Source organism: Triticum aestivum, chromosome 6B, assembly GCF_018294505.1.
Source record: "Triticum aestivum cultivar Chinese Spring chromosome 6B, IWGSC CS RefSeq v2.1, whole genome shotgun sequence".
Classification (NCBI taxonomy): domain Eukaryota; kingdom Viridiplantae; phylum Streptophyta; class Magnoliopsida; order Poales; family Poaceae; genus Triticum; species Triticum aestivum.
In genome coordinates this window covers 139,429,504-139,452,121 of record NC_057810.1, presented here as the reverse complement: position 1 = coordinate 139,452,121, position 22,618 = coordinate 139,429,504, and the positions used below count along the sequence as shown (strand labels likewise).

At 42.9% G+C, this 22,618-nt stretch overlaps 1 long non-coding RNA gene across 7 annotated transcripts; it reads left to right on the top strand.

Annotated features, from left to right (window-relative positions):
- The first annotated feature begins 5,228 nt into the window (after positions 1-5,228).
- Positions 5,229-8,624, top strand: LOC123136195 (uncharacterized). 7 transcript variants are annotated; one of them, XR_006466662.1, is made up of 5 exons: positions 5,243-5,551; positions 5,641-6,921; positions 7,053-7,215; positions 7,357-7,408; positions 8,160-8,624. It is a non-coding gene; the product is annotated as an uncharacterized lncRNA (long non-coding RNA). The 7 variants fall into 7 exon arrangements; XR_006466664.1 differs by having other exon boundaries at positions 5,229-5,551; positions 5,641-5,780; positions 6,020-7,215; positions 7,357-8,624; XR_006466660.1 differs by having other exon boundaries at positions 5,641-5,775; positions 6,020-7,215; positions 7,357-8,624.
- Positions 8,625-22,618: the final 13,994 nt, after the last annotated feature.

Here is a 22,618-nt window from a genome sequence, read left to right as displayed (position 1 = left end):
CCACCCCTTTATGGTCTCCACGAAGGAGCCCTCGAGCCATATAACGTTGGGCATCCTGCCCACCATGGCACCTCCGCACTCCGCCTGGCGGCCGCCCACTACCTTCGGCTTGACATTGAAGGTCTTCAGCCATAAGCCGAAGTGGGGCCAGATGCAGAGGAAGGCCTCGCACACGACGATGAACACCGAGATGTTGAGGATGAAATTCGGGGCCATATCATGGAAATCCAGACCGTAGTAGAACATGAGCCCCCGGACAAATGGGTAAAGTGGAATACCTAGTCTGCGGAGGAAGTGGGTGAGGAACACCACCCTCTCATGGGGCCTGGGGGAGGGGACAAGCTGCCCCTTATCAGGGAGCCGATGCGCGATGTCGTTGGACAAGTATCCGGCCTTCCGCAGCTTTTTGATGTGTCCCTCCGTGACGGAGGATACCATCCACTTGCCTCCCCCTCCGGACATGGCTGGGGAAGGTTAAGGCGAGATGTGCGGACTTGGGCGCTGGAGCTCGAGTGCACGAAAATGGATGAGCAGAGGAGGAAGAAGGCGTGTGTGAAAAGGTGGATCCTTATCCCCTTATATGGACGGACAAGGCTATGCGTCCCCACCAGCCTGGTAAAACTCGCTTATCTCCCAAGCGCCATAATTGATGGCGCGGTTGGGTTACCCACGCCCGTATTGATGAGAATCCTGGAATAAGGGGACACGATCTCTACTTTGACAAGATGTGCCAAGGAAACCGCCTCGCTAAGCGCGCTGAGGTGAAACAGTAAAAACGATTTGAATAAAGACTTGGCCGTGGTGTCACGCCACGGAATATGTCAGCAGATTGAACTTGTGTAAATATTATTCTCTCTATGGTGGTATGTGGAACTTATTTTGCAGAGCCGGACACTATCCTTGTGTTCAAAATCTTCTATGAAGTATTCGGAGGAGGAACCCGCCTTGCAATGCCGAAGACAATATGCGCGCCGGACTCGTCGTCATTGAAGCCTGGTTCAGGGGCTACCGAGGGAGTCCCGGATTAGGGGGTGTCTGGATAGCCGAACTATCACCTTTGGCCGGACTCCTAGACTATGAAGATACAAGATTGAAGACTTCGTCCCGTGTCCGGATAGGATTTTCCTTGGCATGGAAGGCAAGCTTGGTGATACGGATATGTAGATCTCCTACCATTGTAACCGACTCTGTGTAACCCTAACCCTCTTCAGTGCCTATATAAACCGGAGGGTTTTAGTCCGTAGGACGAACAACAATCATACCATAGGTTAGCTTCTAGGGTTTAGCCTCTCCGATCTTGTGGTAGATCTACTCTTGTACTACCCATATCATCAATATTAATCAAGCAGGAGTAGGGTTTTACCTCCATCGAGAGGGCCCAAACCTGGGTAAAAACATCGTGTCCCTTGTCTCCTGTTACCATCCGCCTAGACGCATAGTTAGGGACCCCCTACCCGAGATCCGCCGGTTTTGACATCGACAAGCTCCAAGAAAAACACATATCATGTGGCGAATAAAAATAGAGCTCCAAGTAAAGTTACCAATAAACGAAGACGAAAGAGGGGATGCCTTCTGGGGGCATCCCCAAGCTTAGGCTTTTGGCTATTCTTCAATATCTTGGGGTGCCATGGGCATCCCCAAGCTTAGGATTTTGCCACTCCTTATTCCATAGTCCATCAAATCTTTACCCAAAACTTGAAAACTTCACAACACAAAAGTCAACAGGAAATCTCATAAGCTCCGTTAGTGAAAGAAAGCAAAACCACCACATAAGGTACTGTAATGAACTCATTATTTATTTATATTGCTGTTAAACCTACTGTATTCCAAGTTCTCTATGGTTCATACCACTTAATACTAGCCATAGATGCATCAAAATAAGCAAATAACACACGAAAAACAGAATCTGTCAAAAACAGAACTGTCTGTAGCAATATCTAACCCCCGAATACTTCTGTAACTTTAAACATCCTACCAAAATAGGAAGTCCTGGGCAATTTATCTATTGATCTATAGCAAAAAGAATCAATATAAAAGCACGTTTCTGTGATTTAACAAAACTAATTTCATGCGCGCAAAGTTTCTGTTTTTCAGCAGAATCAAATTAACTATCACCATAGGTTATCCTATCGGTTCTACTTGGCACAAACACTAATTAAAACATAAAAACACATCTAAACAGAAGGTAGATGCAAAGTTTATTACTAAACATAAGCAAAAACAAAAAACACAAATAAAATTGGGTTGCCTCCCAACTAGCGCTATCGTTTAACACCCCTAGCTAGGCATAAAAGCGAGGATAGATCTAAGTAGTGCCATCTTTGGCACTCAATTCATAAGTAGCTTGCATGGTAGATTCATAAGGTAATTTAATTTTCTTTCTTGGAAAGTGCTCCATGCATGTCCTTAATGGAAATTGGAATCTAATATTCCCTTCCTTCATATCAATAATCGCGTCAATCATTCTAAGGAAAGGTCTACCAAGAATAATAGGGCAAGAAAGATTGCTATCTATATCAAGAATAATAAAATCTATGGGCACCAAATTTCTATTTGCAACAATGAGAACATCATTGATCCTTTCCATTGGCTTTTTAATGGTGGAATCCGCAAGGTGCAAATTTAAAGAGCAATCATTAAGATCATGGAAACCTAGAATATCACATAAAGTTTTCGGAATCGTGGAAACACTAGCACCCAAATCACATAAAGCATAACACTCATGATTTTTAATTTTAATCTTTATAGTAGGTTCCCACTCATCATTAAGTTTTCTAGGTATAGAAACTTCCAAATTAAGTTTTTCATCAAAAGATTGCATCAAAGCATCAACGATATGTTTGGTAAAAGCTTTATTTTGACTATAAGCATGAGGAGAATTCACAACGAATTGCAACAAGGAAATACAATCTTCTAAAGAACAATTATCATAATTAAATTTCTTGAAATCTAAGATAGTGGGTTCAATGCTATTTAAAGTCTTGACCTCTCCAATCCCACTTTTACCAAATTTAGCATCAAGATCTAAAAACTCCGAATCATTGCGACGCCTTTTAACTAAAGTTGACTCATCTCCAGTCCCATTATTATTAAGATTCATATTGCAAAATAAAGATCTAATAGGGGACACATCAATAACTTTAAGATCTTCATCATTATTTTCATGGAAACTAGAAGAACACGCCTTTACAAAGCAATCTTTCTTAGCACGCAATCTAGCGATTCTTTCTTTGCACTTTTCAATGGAAATTCTCATAGCTTTAAGAGACTCATTGATATCATGCTTAGGAGGAGTAGATCTAAGTTTCAGAGAATTAACATCAAGCGAAAGTCTATCAACGTTCCTAGCCAAATCATCAACTTTGAGCAATTTTTCATCAAGCAAGGCATTAAAATTCTTTTGAGAGATCATAAATTCTTTCACACTATTCTAAAAATTAGAGGGCATCTTATTAAAATTACCATAAGAATTATTGTAGGAATTTCCATAATTATTAGAGGAATTACTAGGGAACTGTCTAGGATTAAAGTTTCCTCTATAAGCATTGTCTCCAAAACTATTCCTACCAACAAAATTCACATCCATAGATTCATTATTATTCTCAATCAAAGTAGACAAAGGCATATCATTGGGATCAATAGGAGCACTCTTAGTAGCAAATAATTTCATAAGTTCATCCATCTTTCCACTCAAAACATTAATTTCTTCTATAGCATGCACTTTTGTACTAGTAAATCTTTCGGTGTGCCATTGAGAATAATTAGCCATAATATTATCAAGGAGTTTTGTAGCATCTCCTAAAGTGATTTCCATAAACGTGCCTCCCGCGGTCGAATTTAAAAGATTTTTAGAAGCAAAATTCAATCCGGCATAAATTTTTTGTATGATCATCCATAAATTCAAACCATGAGTAGGACAATTGCGAATCATCAATTTCATTTTTTCCCAAAATTGGGCAACATGCTCATGATCAAGTTGTTTAAAATTCATAGGCGGGAGGAAATTTTTTAGAGATAAAAGCATCTTTGCACTTGTTCCAAGAATCAATACTATTCTTAGGCAAAGACGAAAACCAAACTTTAGCACGATCTCTAAGTGAAAACGGAAATAACTTCAATTTAACAATATCATTATCCGTATCTTTCTTATTTTATATATCACACAAATCAACAAAGTTGTTTAGATGGGTAGCGGCATCTTCATTAGGAAGGCCGGCGAATTGATCTTTCATAACAAAATTCAGCAAAGCAGTATTGATTTCACAAGACTCAACATGCAATCGGAGTACTAAGGAAATCATTATTAGTGGTATTGGAGAAATCACACAATTTGGTATTATCTTGCGCCATGGTGACAAGTAATCCAACACACAAGAAAACAGAAAAATGGCAAGCGAAAAAGAGATAGGAGAAGATTGGGAAAGAGATGGCGAATAAAACGGCAAGGGTGAAGTGGGGGAGAGGAAAACAAGAGGCAGATGACAAATAATGTAAATGCGAGGGAGATGAGTTTGTGATGAGTACTTGATATGTCTTGACTTGAGCGAAGACCTCCCCGGCAACGGCGCCAGAAATCCTTCTTGCTACGTCTTGAGCTTGCGTTGGTTTTCCTTGAAGAGGAAAGGATGATACAACAATAGTAGCATAAGTATTTCCCTCCGTTTTTGAGAAACCAAGTTATCAATCCAGTAGGAGGCTACTTAAAAGTCCCACACACCTACACAAACAAATAAAGAACTCGCGACCAACACAATAAAGGGGTTGTCAATCCCTTCACGGTCACTTGCAAAAGTGAGATCTGATAGAGATAGTATGATAAGATAAATATATTTTTGGTATTTTATAATATAGATAAGAAAAGTAAAGATGCAAATAAAAGTAGATTAAAATCTTATATGATAAAAGATAGACCCGGGGCCATACAACACATGAACGGTCGCGCAAGGGGCGTCTGCTCGTGCATGACACGTCGGCGCTGGACCCGTGAGGAGTACTGTTTCTGAGGAGACAAAATCTACGCACTGGACGCGCTCGAGCGAGCAATGCTAGAAGTACGGGCGTTGTACGGGGGATTTACAGGCTCGTTGACTGTGATTGGTTGGAATATGATTAAGGGGGACAGCCCCACCCTGAAAATTAGGGGGGAGCAATTAGATTAGGCCACATTGTCATCCTGTAAAACTTTGTACGATCATCCTGTACGTGTAGTATTATTGCGCTCGAGCCCCACTGGTCACTCATTCGTCCTCCCCTTTTCCTTCGCACGTACGTCTCCTTCCCCCCTCTTCCTTTACAGGCACGTATTCTCCTCCCCTCTTCTGCTTGTTCCCCTTCCTCCTCCGGCTGCATCCTCGCGACGCAGCAGTTCGCCCTTCTCCCTCGTTAGCCGCCGCTGGGTCTTCCCACTGGAGATGGAGGAGTAGGGGGTTCTGCCAGATCCGAGGCGTGTGGACGTGGCGGCGAGCGTCTCCAACAGCGGCGGCGACCTGCAGACAAAGGGCGGCGGGGAGCGGCGCCTCCACCTCTCTCCTCCTCATCTCCTTGCGCGCAGGTATCTATCTTTTTCCCTCCTCTGCCCCTGCAAGTCCATGCGTGTGTTCACATCAGTGTGTTCTATGAATCCAATCCTTCGGTCCGCAGTGAGTGCTTTGGGGTTTCTGTTGGGACAAGGAGAGGATCTGTGATGCGCACATCACTAGGTTGCACCACTACCCAAGCGACGGCTTCGCAGATGAGCTGCTGGAGATCGCCAAGGCCACCTGGGGCAAAGAAACAGTGAGGTTCCATCCTTCCTTCTTCAAAATTCATCTCATGTTTTACCTTCTTGATTTCTCCAACATCACTTGTGTGGATGCCCATAGGTAACAGAAAGCCACGAGTGGTCAGGACAAACAAATGACCTGTGGAGCTTCATATTCAGTTATTTGTTAGCTATTTGCTTGCTTCAAATGTCTACATGCTATAGGAATTAAGGCTCTGCTGTCTCTATTTTCACAGATTTTATTGTATATACATGCAGATAACTTCAGCATGAGAGCAAGAGGTTGGAGCAGATGCAACACATTCAGTTGCTCCTGGACTGTATATATTCATGTTTTTGTAGGTAATTGTTCACCTTTTAGTCAATTTCCTTATAGTTGTAGTTCAGAACTTCAGACACAACTTTCCATGTTGTCAACCAGAAAAAAAAGCAATTTATTGGAACCATTAGATTTATTAGTAGATGTAGTCGTTATATTTCTACAGGGGATGTACTAAAGCAAAGAAACCCATCCCTTTTAATTCATGTAAAGTTCATGTATGTAATGAGGTGGCACTCTTAAAGGGTGAAAATTATGCAATATTATCCCCTTCCTTTTCTCGGTACTAAATATTTTTTGCGGTCTGTACTTTGCCAATGAATCTCAAATTCCAATACTCGGCTATAACCATTGTCACTACACTCATATGAATGGTTTACAAATTACATGTTTGCAGAATTTTCAGTCCAGTTGTTTTTCGACTTAGCAGAATTAATATGTTGATGGAAGGGGAAGCCATCAATTTCGGGGAAAATGCCCACAGGGACAACACCATTAGGCATGGTGCTGACACTACATGTTATGAAGGATATAAAGTGGTCAGGATCAACAAAAAACCTGCTGAGCTTCATATTCAGCTATTTATTAGCTACTTGTGTGCTTCAAATGTCTACATACTATAGACTATTTCGTAGATTTTATTGTATACATGCAGATAACTTAATCAATTTGTTGGACAATGAACATGTTTTAAGAAGAAAAGTGGATATTAAGGTGTGCATACAAAAACGCTGCTAGATTCAGGGTAGAAGCACAAATTGCAGAGATGATTTATGACATGTGATTATGTTTAATAGCTTAAGGATGGCGATTATATGTCTATTTCTATACTGTCACGCAGGTGAGTGTCTCTCTTGTGTCCCTCTTGCCACCCGCTTTGTGCTATTCATATGTTTCTTTTCTATATCTAGAACTGCTCTTTCGTTTGTGTTTGTCAAGGTTTGACATGCTTGTGGTGGTTAATCTCTGTAGGCTTTCTTTGACCTGGAGAATGGCAACCAGGAGCTCAAGAGTGACAAGGACGTCTATATCAACACTTCAATGGGCCGACGGCGTGCGGTAGACGTACGAGCTCCTCATCTACATTGACCTCCACTACGGCTCACGCGGCGCCAACGCCAAGCAGGAGGAGAAGGTGAGGTCGAATCCGGCCGGTCTTCTTGTTTCAATCCTCCGTACCTGCCCTTCGATTTCAGATATATGAAGAGCTGAATATGTTCAGTGATGTCGGACATTATTGTTAATATTTCTATGATATAATCAAATGCTGTTGTAGGTGGGCTGAATGGAATGGAAAGTACAGAGATGATATTCGAAGATTCATCAAGGTACTGTTTGCTAAATCCTGATTCCAGTCATTACCGTTCTCCCAAATCTCTATCATTTCCGTATATTATTAAGACAGATCATTATATGGCTTTGTTCATACCCATTTTGTCATGGTGAAATATTAGGACCGTCTGTTTTAAATTTTCATTGATAGAAGCCAAGTTACAGATATAAAACACAGAATGATAAAAGACCGGAACAGCCAAAAAAGAGAAAGATTACCACAGAAGAATATAGAATTTTCAAGTATGCATGAGGCTTCTATGCCTGTTCAAATTTATTTTCCCAATTTTCCATGTACTGCTATTGCTTCCACTCTGCCTGCCGTTTTAGCCATCAGTTGAGGATATTTCGTACTTGGTTATATCATCGTTAAACATACTTTCTTTTGGAGCCCTGTTTCTTGATGTTTTGCAGTACTTTTTTACAGTATTTGTGAATTCCAGAACTTAATACAGGAAACACACATTAAGGTGTGTGTTTGAGAAAAATAATTCCTAAGCTTAAGCCTTCATCGTTGTTGAAAGTTGAAACTATACACTTGGTTTATTTATTTTTTGTGGACACAGATGTCGAAACAAAAATGATGCAACTGAAACTTCCTTTTTTGATGTGATAGTAGTTAGAACCAAAGACCAGCGATTTATTTCATATGTTATTTGCATGCAAAGACCGATATGTTGACAAAGCGTACAGAATAGGGTTTACAACGAATGAACAAAAATCTAAAACTTCGTCTTGTCATTTCAGGCCTTCTTGATTTATAATTTTCTTCCACCTCGTTGGTATTGCTTTCATACCAGCCACAGAGTTCTGCATTTAAACAGAGTAGTCAGTCAGAGTGAACATTTTTATATACTGTGTGCTCATGACCTTTGTATGGGTGAATAGTCAAATTTCATATGGAGAACAGTTCATTGTTGGAAGAAGTAGCTGGTGCTGAAAGGATCTCCAGGAGCCGATGCATCTCTTCATATTTTTGTGTACTACAAGTAGTTGGGGGCCTGCTAAATCTCAGAGAAGGCTCTATCTGCATCAGGGAAGGCTCTATCTCAGAGAAGGCTCTATCTAGCAGCTGCTGGAATCCTTGTTCTCTATCTTCCGTTTTTACATCTATATTTTCATATTTGACACCTCAAATTTCAAATAACTATAATTTGGTATTTGACCTGCACGGATTTTATTGACTAACAAAAATAATGTTTTGCTACTTAATCTGATTGTGCCAATCAGCCTTTTCTCATCACTAGTAGAAAAACACCTAATAGTCCCGATTCGTAAGGGCCTTTAGTCCCGGTTCATGAACCGAGACTAATGGGTCGTTACTAATACCTCCACCCATTAGTCCCGGTTCAAACACGAACCGGGACCAATGTGCCTACACGTGGCCTGTGCGCCGAGCCCAGTCAAGGGGGCCTTTGGTCCCGGTTGGTGGCACCAACCGGGACCAAAAGGCATCCACGCGTCAGCATTCTAGTGGCTGGGTTTTTTTTGAAGGGGGGGGGGGGTTGGGGGTTTTGGGGGGTTAATTTAGGTGTTTCATATTTTGTGTTAGCTAGCTAATTAATAGAGAGAAGTGTCCTTTCTTATGTCCGTGCTTGGTCGACGCTACGTACTGTACATAGAGAGGTCCTCGACACGCTAGCTAGTAAGAAAATGAAGGGAACCATTAAGTACAGAAGTTCGTCATGCATACCGAGAGAAGTGATCGATCGACCTCTCCTTCTCAGAGAGATTGGTCGAACAACAAGTTTTCGTATCATGTATCCGACGCTACTGGCTACATACATGTACAATATGTAAGATCTCTTAATTACAATCCCCTAGCAATTGAAATCAATTTCCACATGGTATTCTCCGGCTTTATTGATGACGTGGTCAAGAAAGAATCCCGCCAATTCCTCTTGAATTGCTTTCATGCGATCTGGTTCTAGGAGTTCATTCCGCATCTGCCACGTCTAATTTGAAGAAGGGGGTTAATTAATACATATATATGAATGAAACTCAACAGAAATGATGGTGTAATAAAATGAAATTGTGAATATTATTACTTACGCACTTTATATTGTCTTTGAGAGTAGCCCCGCTTGTTTTTCAAAGTCGCGTTGTGGATGAACTCGCACATGTAGTATTCACAGAAATCATTCCCTTGTTCCTGCCACAAACACTTTACGAGAAATAGAGGTCAATCAAACTGATAATGAAGCATTATAAATGGCATTGATGAAAGTATAGCTATAGAATCAACGGGAGATGCGCGCAACTAGCTAGCCAGTAGTATTTACTTTCGGGTATGTATATCGCAGCTCCTTCGGCAGTCCCGGAGCTTCTGCGGTGAACTGTTTCCAAACCCTGCAAGATAAAGAAAATAATTATTATTACTTGAGATATCAGGAAATGAACAAAAAGTTGCCGATATGGCGCGATAATGATCGACTGAACTTACTTGTTGAGCAATTTAGTCATGTCCGCATAGGTTTTGGGATCTTTCCGTCTCAAGTCTAAGACGGTTACTAGTCCCCGCTCAAGCTTAATCTTCAGAAGAACATAGTGGTACCTGCGCACGCATGCATAACTCATCAATTACATTACTATAACCTCGCTCGAGTAATAAGGGAAACCGAATATGCACACGACAGTAACACTCACTTGCCGTTGTAAGGAAAGAGTATGGTATCTTTGTTTTGATTTTTGATCAACGATCGTAGCAAGTTGTCCTCGGCCTCTTTGACGTCCTTTTTAACCAGAAATTCATCTATGATATTTGTGTTAATGAACCCAATATCATAAATTTCTTGTTTTTTGCACTCGACGATCTTCAATCTGCATAATATATTGAGGATAATTAATTATAAATACATGAAATGAAAGAGCCGAGCTATATATAGAGACTTAATGACAGAAATAGTACTTACAGATAGTAGCAAAAGACCATTAGTTTATCGAGGGCCTTTTGATTGAAGAACGCGAAGAACTCATCAAATGGAATAGTCAACAGATCAGTTGCAACAAGGTCGTGCTCTTCTTTAATATTCAGATACAAAGCATTCGTCCCCCAGACTCTCTGCAGGTTTCCATGTACCAATTATGGAATCTTCGCATCATTGTTGTCAGAGATTTTTCATCTTTGACGAGAGGCTTCCCGTACTCGTATCTGTGTTCGTCCACCTCTAAGAAATCAGGAAGTTGATCGTCAGGCAGGTAATCTGCAAGATTGCCATAACCGGTCACCGTCCCTGGAGCATTAGACACATTGAGCGGGGGGCACGATTGCTGTGCTTGTTCGCCGAGCTGGGCAATTTTTTCCCCTTTGCTTGTTCTTTTAACCTTTTATCACTGACATTAGTTCCCGACCGCTGGGCTTGGAGATATGTCTGTTCAGTAATGCGCTGATAGTTGGTTCTCGGCGGAGACTTTGGTGGTTTCCTCAGGGCATCGATAGTGCGCTTTGCTTTCACCGGATCTACCTTCTCCTCCGGAGGTGGATGTCTCTTTGCTTTCACCCCTTCAAAGAACTCCTTCACGTGGGTCCGCACAATCGTATCGTTTTCCTCCTCGGTCCTCTCCTACGCTAACTTCTCTAGAGGCTTGAGAGGTGGACCGTATCTGTATTGCCTCCCGCCTCTGGTTGTGCTGCTAGACGCCGGAGCAGATGGAGCGGCTGCGGCGTCTGTCTTCTTTCGTGCTTGCTTACGAGGCGGAGGAGAAGGAGTACGACGCGCTAGAGCAACCGGGGCGGCGACGGGTCTCTTCCGCCCTTGCTGGCGAGGCGGAGAAGGAGGAGGCTACTGGCTGCTCGGGAGCGCCAGCGCAGGCGGAGTGCCGCCACGCGCCGGAGAAGGAGGCGGAGTGCCGCCACGCGTGCCCTGATTGTCACTCGCCGGAGGAGGAGGCGGTGGAGGAGGCGGAGTGCCCTGACTTGCCGGAGGAGGAGGAGGAGGAGGCAGAGGCATCCAGTTCGGAAGGTTGATGAGCTCCTTCCGCCATAGGCATGGAGTCTTCAGAGCAGAACCCAGCCTAGTCTCCCCTTCACCGGTAGGGTGGTCAAGCAGGAGGTGCTCAAATCCCTCCGTTATTTCATACACCATCACCTTAGCATATCCTTCTGGAATCGGCCGGCAGTGATAAGTTGCTCCGGATCTAGTAGGATAAACAGAGCCAACAGCCGCCTTGACCTTTAAATTCATCCATCGCACCATAATGTGGCAATGTTGAGACTCCGTGATAGCATCCACGGGATAGCTGGCAGGAGCCGTCAAGACATGCTCCGGCTGAAGCAGCTCGGTGGAAGCCACGCTGCTTCTCTGCTAAGATGGCGGGGTAGCTTCGGGGGAAGCTTCGGCAGGTCGTTTGCTGCGATCTGCTGCTTTTCGTTCCTCTTCTCGTTCCTCTAGCCCCATTACCCTTTCGTGCAGCGCCTGCAATTGGCCCTGCTCCAGTTTCTTCCTCCTCTCATGTGTTTTGTAACCCCCTGCATCCGGAAAACCAATCTTCCACGGAATGGAGTCTGGCGTGCCTCGTGTCCGTCTAGGGTGCTCAGGATTCTCGAGGGCCATTGTAAGCTCGTCCTTCTCCCTGTCTGGTACGAACGTCCCTTTCTGCGCTGCATTGATATAGCGTCGAAGGTTCTTGACTGGTATTTCCAGTTGCTCGTCCGTCCAATGACACATCCCTGATACAGGGTCCAAGGTTCCGCCAGCCCCGAAGAACCAAGTCCGGCAACGGTCTGGCCATCTCATTGTCTCTGGTTCGATCCCTTTTTCAAGCAGATCATTCTCCTCCTTGGACCACTTAGGCCGGGCTTTAAGGTAGCCACCTAACCCCGTGCGATGGTGAAGCTTCTTCTTTGCAGCATTTTGCTTGTTCGTCACCGACATCTTCTTACTCTTTTCCGATGTCTTGTGGGCCACAAATGCGGGCCAGTGATCTTTGATCTTCTCATATTTGCCGATGAATTCTGGTGTCTTTTTTTTCCCGACAAAATGGTTCAACTCTTTCCTCCACCTCCTGAATAGGGTTGCCATCTTCTTAAGAGCACAAGACTTGATTAATTGCTCTTTAACTGGCTTCTCCGGATCCTCCTCTAGCGGTAGGGTGAAATTTGCCTTCAGCTGAGTCCAAAGATCTTCTTTCTGCATATCATTGACATAAGACACCTCAGGGTCGTCCTTAGGCTTATACCATTGCTGGATGCTGATCGGGATCTTGTCCCTAACAAGAACCCCGCACTAAGCAGAAAATGCGTTCTTTGTCCGGATGGGTTCAATCGGTTCACCGTCAGGCGCGATTTCTATGATCTCAAACCTTTCATCCGAGCTCAACTTTTTCTTCGGGCCTCGTCTCCTTACCGAAGTTGTGCTCGATCCGGAGGGCTAGAAATTAAAAGGAAGAAAGACGAGAGTAATTAATATGTGTACATATACCAAAACAATGAATGCATCAATTAACTAGTCAGCATAGGCTTAACTAATATATATATACCTGGCCGGACTCGGTTCGGTCACCGGAGCAGTCAGCACGGTCTCCTTCTTGTACCTCCATTGGGTCATCACCGGAGCCATCATGAACATAGCCCTCTTCTTGTACCGGCATTAATGGGCCGGAGCCATCATGAACATGGCCCTCTTCTTCACCCAGTCCTTCCTGACCAACGACATCGTTGAAAAATGACGCAATGACATCAGTTCCTTCTGCGATTATCCCCCCAACATCGCTTATGTTGCTTCATCTCGGTAGTGCTCCATAGTTTCTGCAAATATTTACAACATGTCAATTATTATTCAAACATGGTACAGATGGATATATATTAGTGGCAAACGTAGAACTAGCTAGCTAATCACAATAAGGAATCATGTTAGTGGCCTCGATGCTGCTTCTCTAGGGTTTGGGATTGCCTCGACACAACGCTTCAAGGGTTTGGGGTGGCCTCGACGACAACACTCTTTTAACTTGGTAAATTTGGGTACTTCGAGAGTTTTGGTGGAGCGAGAGGGCCGAGGGGGGTGCTGCCGTTGTATAGGGTTATCACGGTCAAGAGGGGGTATATATATCGACCGCCCCTCATGTCGAAGTTATCTCGAGGGGGCGGCGAGGGCGAAGGCGAGCAGCCTGACGGCGACAAACCCGATAAAACATAAGAAAACGAAGAAGAAATAAAAAGAGGAGAAGAAGAAAGGAATAGAGGAGAAGATCGAAGAAAAAAAGAAGAAAAAAAGAGGAGAAGAAGAAAAAATATAATTTCTATTTTTTCTTCTTCTCCTCTATTTCTTTCTTCTTCTCCTCTTCCTTTTCTTGTTTTTTGTTCTTCTTATTTATTTCTCCTCTATTCCTTTCTTTCTTCTTCTCCTCTTCTTTTTCTTCTTCTCCCTCGAGAAAGGAAAATAATTAAGGAAAAGGAAGAAAAGAGGAAGAAGGAAGAAGGAAGAAGAAGAAGAAAGGAATAGAGGACAAGAAGAAAAAATAGATTTTTTTTCTATTTTTTCTTCTTCTTCTCCTCTTCCTTTTCTTCTTTTTTCTTCTTCTTATTTATTTCTCCTCTTCTTTTCCTCTCCTCTTCTTCTCCTTTTCTCCCTCTTCTTATTTTCCTTTTTCCTCTCATTCTTTTTCTTCTTCTTCTTCCTTCTTCCTTCTTCCTCTTTTCTTCCTTTTCCTTATTTTACTTTTTCCTCTACACTAACCTAATTAAAATGCACTAACCTAAAATCGATATTTACTAACAACCTAAATAAAAAATTAATACATATATGAAAAAACATATATAAACAAAAAATGCTATGAACATTATATTCATACATACATAGCCACATCCATTCATCATATAGCTACCACATACATATATACATTAATTATATATATGAAAAAATGCAATGAACAAAAAAATACACATGCATGTATGAAAAAAAAGCACTAAACACAGAGCCTCGACGGCGGCGGCTCACAACGGGGGCGACCGGCGAGGGCGACGACGGCGACGGCGAGGGCGTCGGTGACGACCACGGCGGGCCGGGGCAGGGGCGTGGCCGGCGAGGGCGAGGGCGGTGGCGGCGAGGGCGTCAGCGACGACCACGGCGGGCCGGGGCAGTGGCATGGCCGGCGAGGGCGACGACGGCGGAGGCGAGGGCGTCGGCGACGACCACGGCGGGCCGGGGCAGGGGCGTGGCCGGCGACGACGGCGACGGTGACGGCGACGACGGGCGCGGGCGGGCGGCGTTGGCGAGGGCGGCGAGCGGCGACGGGGTAGGGGCGATGACGGGGGCGCGCGGACGGCGTCTGGGCGGCGGGCGGCGTCGGGGCAGCGGACGGCGTCGATCTGGGCAGCCTGGCGGCGTCGATGGCAACTGGCGATGTGTTCGTCAAATTTTCCTAAGTGTTGTATATATAGCAAGAGCATTGGTCCCGGTTCGTGAAACCAACCGGGACCAATGCCCCCTTTAGTCCCGGTTGGTGCCACCAACCGGGACCAAAGGCCTCTTTTCAGCAGCCCAAAGGGCGGGAAGCGGCGGCCTTTGGTCCCGGTTGGTGGCACCAACCGGAACTGCCCCCCCTTTAGTCCCGGTTGGTGCCACCAACCGGGACCAAAGGACCCTGTGCTGCCCGCGTCGGGGCCAAAGTTTAGTCCCACCTCGCTAGTTGAGAGGGGCGCGCAGTGGTTTATAAGCCCCACTGCCGCACCCCTCTCGAGCTCCTCTCCACCGTAGACCTGCGGGCCTATTTGCTACTGCTGTGCTTGATGGGCCTTCTGGGCCTACTGTGGGTCTGAGTCCTGGCCCATGGTAGGGTTTCTAGTCGTATTCAGGCCGTGGGGGGCCCAGTAGGAGGCATTTTTTTGTTTTTTTGTTTTCTTTCTTGCTTTATTTATTTTATTTTGTTTCTACTTACAACAAAATACTTATTGTTGCTATTTTTAATTATTTTCCAGTTTTTTTGTTTTGTTTTCTGTATTATTTATTTTCTTTTGTTTTTTGCTTTATTTTTTAATTCTTTTTGCTTTTAGTTTTAGAAAAAGTATAAACTTTCTGTTAGTGCCATTAGTTTTCAAATTTGAAAACATTTTTTTTGTTTTTTGTTTTCTTTCTTGCTTTATTTATTTTATTTTGTTTCTACTTACAACAGAATACTTATTGCTGCTATTTTTAATTGTTTTTTTGTTTTGTTTTCTGCATTATTTATTTTCTTTTGTTTTTTGCTTTATTTTTTAATTCTTTTTGCTTTTAGTTTTAGAAAAATTATAAACTTTCTGTTAGTGCCATTAGTTTTCAAATTTGAAAACACTTTTTTTGTTTTTTTGTTTTCTTTCTTGCTTTATTTATTTTATTTTGTTTCTACTTACAACAAACTACTTATTGTTGCTATTTTTAATTATTACGAGGGCCGAACCATAAGACATTAAAGCATTCAAATGAACTATGAAAAAGTTGAAATTTGGCATGGTATCATAAATTCACCCACATAGCATGTGCATGTACAAAACAGACAATGGTATCATACTCGTGTGTTACAAAGTTGGCATGGCATCATCATACTAGTTGCGGGAGAAAGTCTTTACTTTTTCTTCGCTTGTGTCATTTGCTTATTGCGCCGTAACCATGGATAATCTTCATCGCTTATTAGGATGCTGGGGTCAGCCTTGACTTTGAAGGGAGGAATTTCATGAAACTTTTCATAATCTTCAGACATGTCTGTCTTGCCCTCCACTCCCAGATGTCCCTTTTTCCTGAAAGAACTATGTGGCGCTTTGGCTCATCGTATGATGTATTCGCTTCCTTATCTTTTCTTTTTCTCGGTCTGGTAGACATGTCCTTCACATAGATAACCCGTGCCACATCATTGGCTAGGACGAACGGTTCGTCAGTGTACCCAAGATTTTTCAGATCCACTGTTGTCATTCCGTACTATGGGTCTACCTGTACCCCGCCTCCTGACAGATTGACCCATTTGCACTTAAACAAAGGGACCTTAAAATCATGTTCGTAGTCAAGTTCCCATATGTCCACTATGTAACCATAATATGTGTCCTTTCCCTTCTCGGTTGTTGCATCAAAGCGGACACCGCTGTTTTGGTTGGTGCTCTTTTGATCTTGGTTAATCGTGTAAAATGTATTCCCATTTATCTCGTATCCTTTCCAAATCGTAACAGTCGAAGATGGTCCCCTGGACAACAAGTACAACTCATCACAAACAGTGTTGTCACCTCTGAGACGTGCTTCCAACCAACTGCTGAAAGTCCTGATGTGTTCACATGTAATCCAGTCGTCGCACTGCTCCGGGTGTTTGGAGTGCAGACTGTTCTTGTGTTCATCGACATACGGGGTCAACAAGGTAGAGTTCTGTAGAACTGTGTAGCGTGCTTGAGACCAAGAATATCCGTCCCTGCATATTATTGAGTCCCTTCCAAGCGTGCCTTTTCCAGTCAGTCTCCCCTCATACCGCGATTGAGGGAGACCTATCTTCTTAAGGCCAGGAATGAAGTCAACACAAAACCCGATGACATCCTCTGTTTGATGGCCCATGGAGATGCTTCCTTCTGGCCTAGCGCGGTTACGGACATATTTCTTTAGGACTCCCATGAACCTCTCAAAGGGGTACATATTGTGTAGAAATACGGGGCCCAGAATGACAATCTTGTCAACTAGATGAACTAGGACGTGCGTCATGATATTGAAGAAGGATGGTGGGAACACCAGCTCGAAGCTGACAAGACATTGCACCACATCACTCCTTAGCCTTGGTATGATTTCTGGATCGATCACCTTCTGAGAGATTGCATTGAGGAATGCACATAGCTTCACAATGGCTAATCGGACGTTTTCCGGTAGAAGCCCCCTCAATGCAACCGGAAGCAGTTGCGTCATAATCACGTGGCAGTCATGAGACTTTAGGTTCTGAAACTTTTTCTCTGACATATTTATTATTCCTTTTATATTCGACGAGAAGCCAGTCGGGACCTTCATACTAAGCAGGCATTCAAAGAAGATTTCCTTCTCTTCTTTGGTAAGAGCATAGCTGGCAGGACCTTCATACTACTTTGGAGGCATGCCGTCTTTTTCGTGCAAACGTTGCAGGTCCTCCCGTGCCTCAGTTGTATCTTTTGTCTTCCCATACACGCCCAAGAAGCCTAGCATGTTCACGCAAAGGTTCTTCGTCACGTGCATCACGTCGATCGAAGAGCGGACCTCTAGGTCTTTCCAGTAGGGTAGGTCCCAAAATATAGATTTCTTCTTCCACATGGGTGCGTGTCCCCCAGAGTCACTCGGAATAGCTAGTCTGCCGGGACCCTTTCCAAAGATTACGTGTAAATCATTGACCATAGCAAGTACGTGATCACCGGTACGCATGGCGGGCTTCCTCCGGTGATCTGCCTCGCCTTTGAAATGCTTTCCTTTCTTTCGACATTGATGGTTGGTCGGAAGAAATCGACGATGGCCCAGGTACACATTCTTCCTGCAGCTTCCCAGGTATATACTATCGGTGTCAAGTAAACAGTGCGTGCATGTGTGGTATCCCTTGTTTGACTGTCCTGAAAGGTTACTGAGAGCGGGCCAATCATTGATGGTCACGAACAGCAATGCCTTTAGGTGAAATTCCTCCTGTTTGTGCTCATCCCATGTACGTACACCGTTTCCATTCCACAGCTGTAAAAGTTCTTCAACTAATGGCCTTAGGTACACATCAATGTCGTTGCCGGGTTGCTTAGGGCCTTGGATGAGAACTGGCATCATAATGAACTTCCGCTTCATGCATATCCAAGGAGGAAGGTTATACATACATAGAGTCATGGGCCAGGTGCTGTGATTGCTGCTCTGCTCCCCGAAAGGATTAATGCCATCCGCACTTAAAGCAAACCATACGTTCCTTGGGTCACTTACAAACTCATCCCAGTACTTTCTCTCGATTTTTCTCCACTGCGACCCGTCAGCGGGTGCTCTCAACTTCCCGCCTTTCTTACGGTCCTCACTGTGCCATCGCATCAACTTGGCATGCTCTCCGTTTCTGAACAGACGTTTCAACCGTGGTATTACAGGAGCATACAACATCACCTTTGCAGGAACCCTCTTCCTGGGGGGCTCGCCGTCAACATCACCAGGGTCATCTCGTCTGATCTTATACCATAATGCACCGCATACCGGGCATGCGTTCAGATCCTTGTACGCACCGCGGTAGAGGATGCAGTCATTAGGGCATGCATGTATCTTCTGCACCTCCAATCCTAGAGGGCATACGACCTTCTTTGCTGCGTATGTACTGTCGGGCAATTCGTTATCCTTTTGAAGCTTCTTCTTCAATATTCTTAGTAGCTTCTCAAATCCTTTATCAGGCACAGCATTCTCTGCCTTCCACTGCAGCAATTCCAGTACGGTACCGAGCTTTGTGTTGCCATCTTCGCAATTGGGGTACAACCCTTTTTTGTGGTCCTCTAACATGCGATCGAACTTCAGCTTCTCCTTTTGACTTTCGCATTGCGTCCTTGCATCGACAATGACCCGGCGGAGATCATCATCATCGGGCACATCGTTTGGTTCCTCTTGATCTTCAGCAGCTTCGCCTATTGCACCATCATCGTGCACATCGTCTGGTTCCTCTTGATCTTCAGTAGCATCACCGTATTCAGGGGGCACATAGTTGTCATCGTACATTTCTTCTTCGCCGTGTTCCATCATAACCCCTATTTCTCCGTGCCTCGTCCAAACATTATAGTGTGGCATGAAACCCTTGTAAAGCAGGTGGGTGTGAAGGATTTTCTGGTCAGAGTAAGACTTCGTATTCCCACATATAGGGCATGGACAACACATAAAACCATTCTTCTTGTTTGCCTCAGCCACTTCGAGAAATTCACGCACGCCCTTAATGTACTCAGAGGTGTGTCTTGAACTGTACATCCATTGCCGGTTCATCTGCGTGCATTATATATAATTAAGTGTGTCAAAAATCATTACAGAACATCATGAATAGATAATTAAGTGACCAAATTAATAGAAGTTCATCATCACATTAAAACCAAAGTACATACATAGTTCTCATCTAACAACATAAAGCTCTGCAGAGCATCTAAATTAATTAAACCATACACTGAAACTATGTAAAACATTTCAATGCGAAAACAAATGCGATCATAATCGCAACCAATGTAACAACTGATCCAACGGCATAATGATACCAAGCCTCGGTATGAATGGCATATTTTCTATTCTTTCTAATCTTCAAGCGCATTGCATCCATCTTGATCTTGTGATCATCCACGACATCCGCAACATGCAACTCCAATATCATCTTCTCCTCCTCAATTTTTCTATTTTTTCCTTCAAGAAATTGTTTTCTTCTTCAACTAAATTTAACCTCTCGACAATAGGGTCGGTTGGAATTTCCGGTTCAACAACCTCCTAGATAAATAAAATCTATGCCATGTTGGTCGGCATAATTGTCATAAACAATAGATGAACCAATAGTTACGAAAAGATAATATATACCACATCTGAATCATAGACAGGACGAGGGCCGACGGGGGCGGATACCAAAACCATCGCACTATATAAGATGAAATAATAAAAGTAAGAACATTATACAAGTATCTATATAAACATACAAGTAAGAATTTTTTTCCTTTCAGAAAGAAGATAAGAACAAGAGGCTCACCACGGTGGTGCCGGCGACGAGATCGGCGCGGACGATCGACAGCGGTGAAGACAGGGACGGGACGTGACGGATCGCTAAACCTAGACAAATATTGAGGAAAATGGAGCTTGGAGAGGAGAAAGGTTAAGTAGTGTGGCTCGGGCATTCCATCGAACACCTCGTGTGCATAGGAGGTGAGCTAGAGCACCACAAAGCTCTCTCCTCGCCGGCCACGAAAAACAGAGCAGTGAGAGTGCTCTGCTCGCGGGCGAGGGGTATATATAGGCAATTAATTAGTCCCGGTTCGTGGCTTGAACCGGGACTAAAGGGAAGCCTTTGGTCCCAGTTCAGGCCACCAACCGGGACCAATGGTGGTGGGCCAGGAGCAAGGCACATTGGTTCTGGTTCGTCCCACCAACCGGGACCAAAAGGTCCAGACGAACCGGGACCAATGGCCCATGTGGCCCGGCCGGCCCCCGGGGCTCACGGACCGGGTCCAATGCCCCCATTGGTCCCGGTCCTGGATTGAACCGGGACTAATGGGCTGACCCGGCCTGGACCATTGCCCCCTTTTCTACTAGTGCATAATAAATCAGGGAGATAAATTTCTTCTACAATGTTACCAGTTTGGCTTGCTTTTTTACTGAACCAAGATGAATGATGTTTACCAAACTGAAGCTTCAAATATGAGACTTGATGATCGCGTCTTTGTTGCGTGACCTTACAAGAATGGGTTCTTAGATATTATGAAGTTTCAAAGTGTGCTACTTTCCTACTCGCTCCGTTTCTTGTAAGGCATATTTTGATTTGTTCAGATAATGCTTTGAATAATCCTTAATCTATTACTAGGTGGTGCATATGAATAAGTTAATATTGGATTCATTTCTTTGGGGAGCTAAGCCATGTACTTGCAATTTCAGTAACAGAGTTAGTTTGTGTAAAATAGATAAATGTCTGCTAGCTTCTTAGTCATTGAAGAAAAAACAATGAATCCCTCACTACATATACTAGGGTGATGTCGAGGTACGACTTTGACTTTGTTTGTAAACAAGCGAGTAGCCCATTCTACTTTTGAGTAAGTTGAGCATATGCTTGTTGGTTTCCATCTAATTGCAGCACTCTTCCTTTTCCATCTCTCTTCTTATTTATCCATTAAGGAATTGTTGTAATAAATATTTTATATGTCTACATCCAAGAGAGCAAGAGGTCATATTGTTATAGCATACGCCCGTATTGATGTACATGAGGTGAGACCGAGGACCAAATATGGCAGTTGAATGTGCGGAGACAAGGTAAGTGCGCACAGGCCTGCCTCAGGAGGCGCCACCAGGTGGCGCCCCAGCCTCTAGTAGGTTTCACTAGTGGCTTCTCTCAAGATAGCATAAGTATTATGGTGGGTGAACAAATTACTGTCGAGCAATTGATAGAAAAGCGAATAATTATGAGATTATCTAGGCATGATCATGTACTAGCACATATCTTCGTGCGTTGCAACGAGAGATACAATAGTATGCATTTAAAGTCAGTGAGAACTATATATGCAACGAAAACCCTACATGCACACGAAAAAAGGAACATTTAGCTTATCAGCTTCACTTCGTGTGAAGGAATCAATCTGCTATTTTTTCATTCATTGATCGAGGCCTTTTAAGAGTTTTGTTACGTCGTCGTACATCAGATAAGGCCCATGAGTTATTCAATCTACTTTTCTTTCAATTCTTTCAATTGAGGGGATTTTAAGGTATGAAGTTTCTAAATATTCTAGAAAACATGAAAATTTTCTAAAATCCGGCATAGTTTTTTTAAAAATTATGTACAGTTTAAAAAACATTAATAAAATATGAAAGGGAACCTCTTTTTAAATTCACAAACATTTTATGAAAACACCAACTTTTTTCATTAAAACGATAACATTATTTGACTTTGTGAACATTTTTGTTAGTGTCGAAAATTCATAAAATTTTAGAAAATATGTATCTTTTATACAAAACATTATTTTAATTGTGGAAATTTAACTAAAACAAGAATATTTTCTGATTTTGGAGCATTTTCTAAATGTCATTTTATTTTTAAACATCTCAAACAATTTAGAAAAATAATACTTTTTTAAAAAAATGGGTAACTTTTTGCAAGTTTGAATATTTGGCAAAATAGTAACAAAATTTTGGAATTCTTAACATTTTCAAAAATTGTTTTTCTTCAGTTTGAACTTTTTTTGAGAATTCTAAAATTATGAAACAAATTCTAAAAGGAAAATTAACTTGGTAGGAAAAAAAGATATAGAGAAATGAGAATAAAATAGAAGCAAAACACAGAAACAAAGAAAAATGGGCCAGCCCGTTATTGGTTGTCCTGTGCGAAACTCCGACTAAAAACATGAACATTATATTAGAATGGGAACATGTGCTGAAAATTCACAAGATTTTTAAAAATCTGTATCTTTTGTACAAGAACATTAATTTTAGTTGTGAAGATTTAACTAAAACAAGAATATTTTTTGAATTTGGAGCATTTTTTGAAATGCCATTTATTTTTTAGATATCTCGAACAATATTGAAAAAAAATATTTATTTTGAAAAAATTGGAAATTTTTGCAAGTT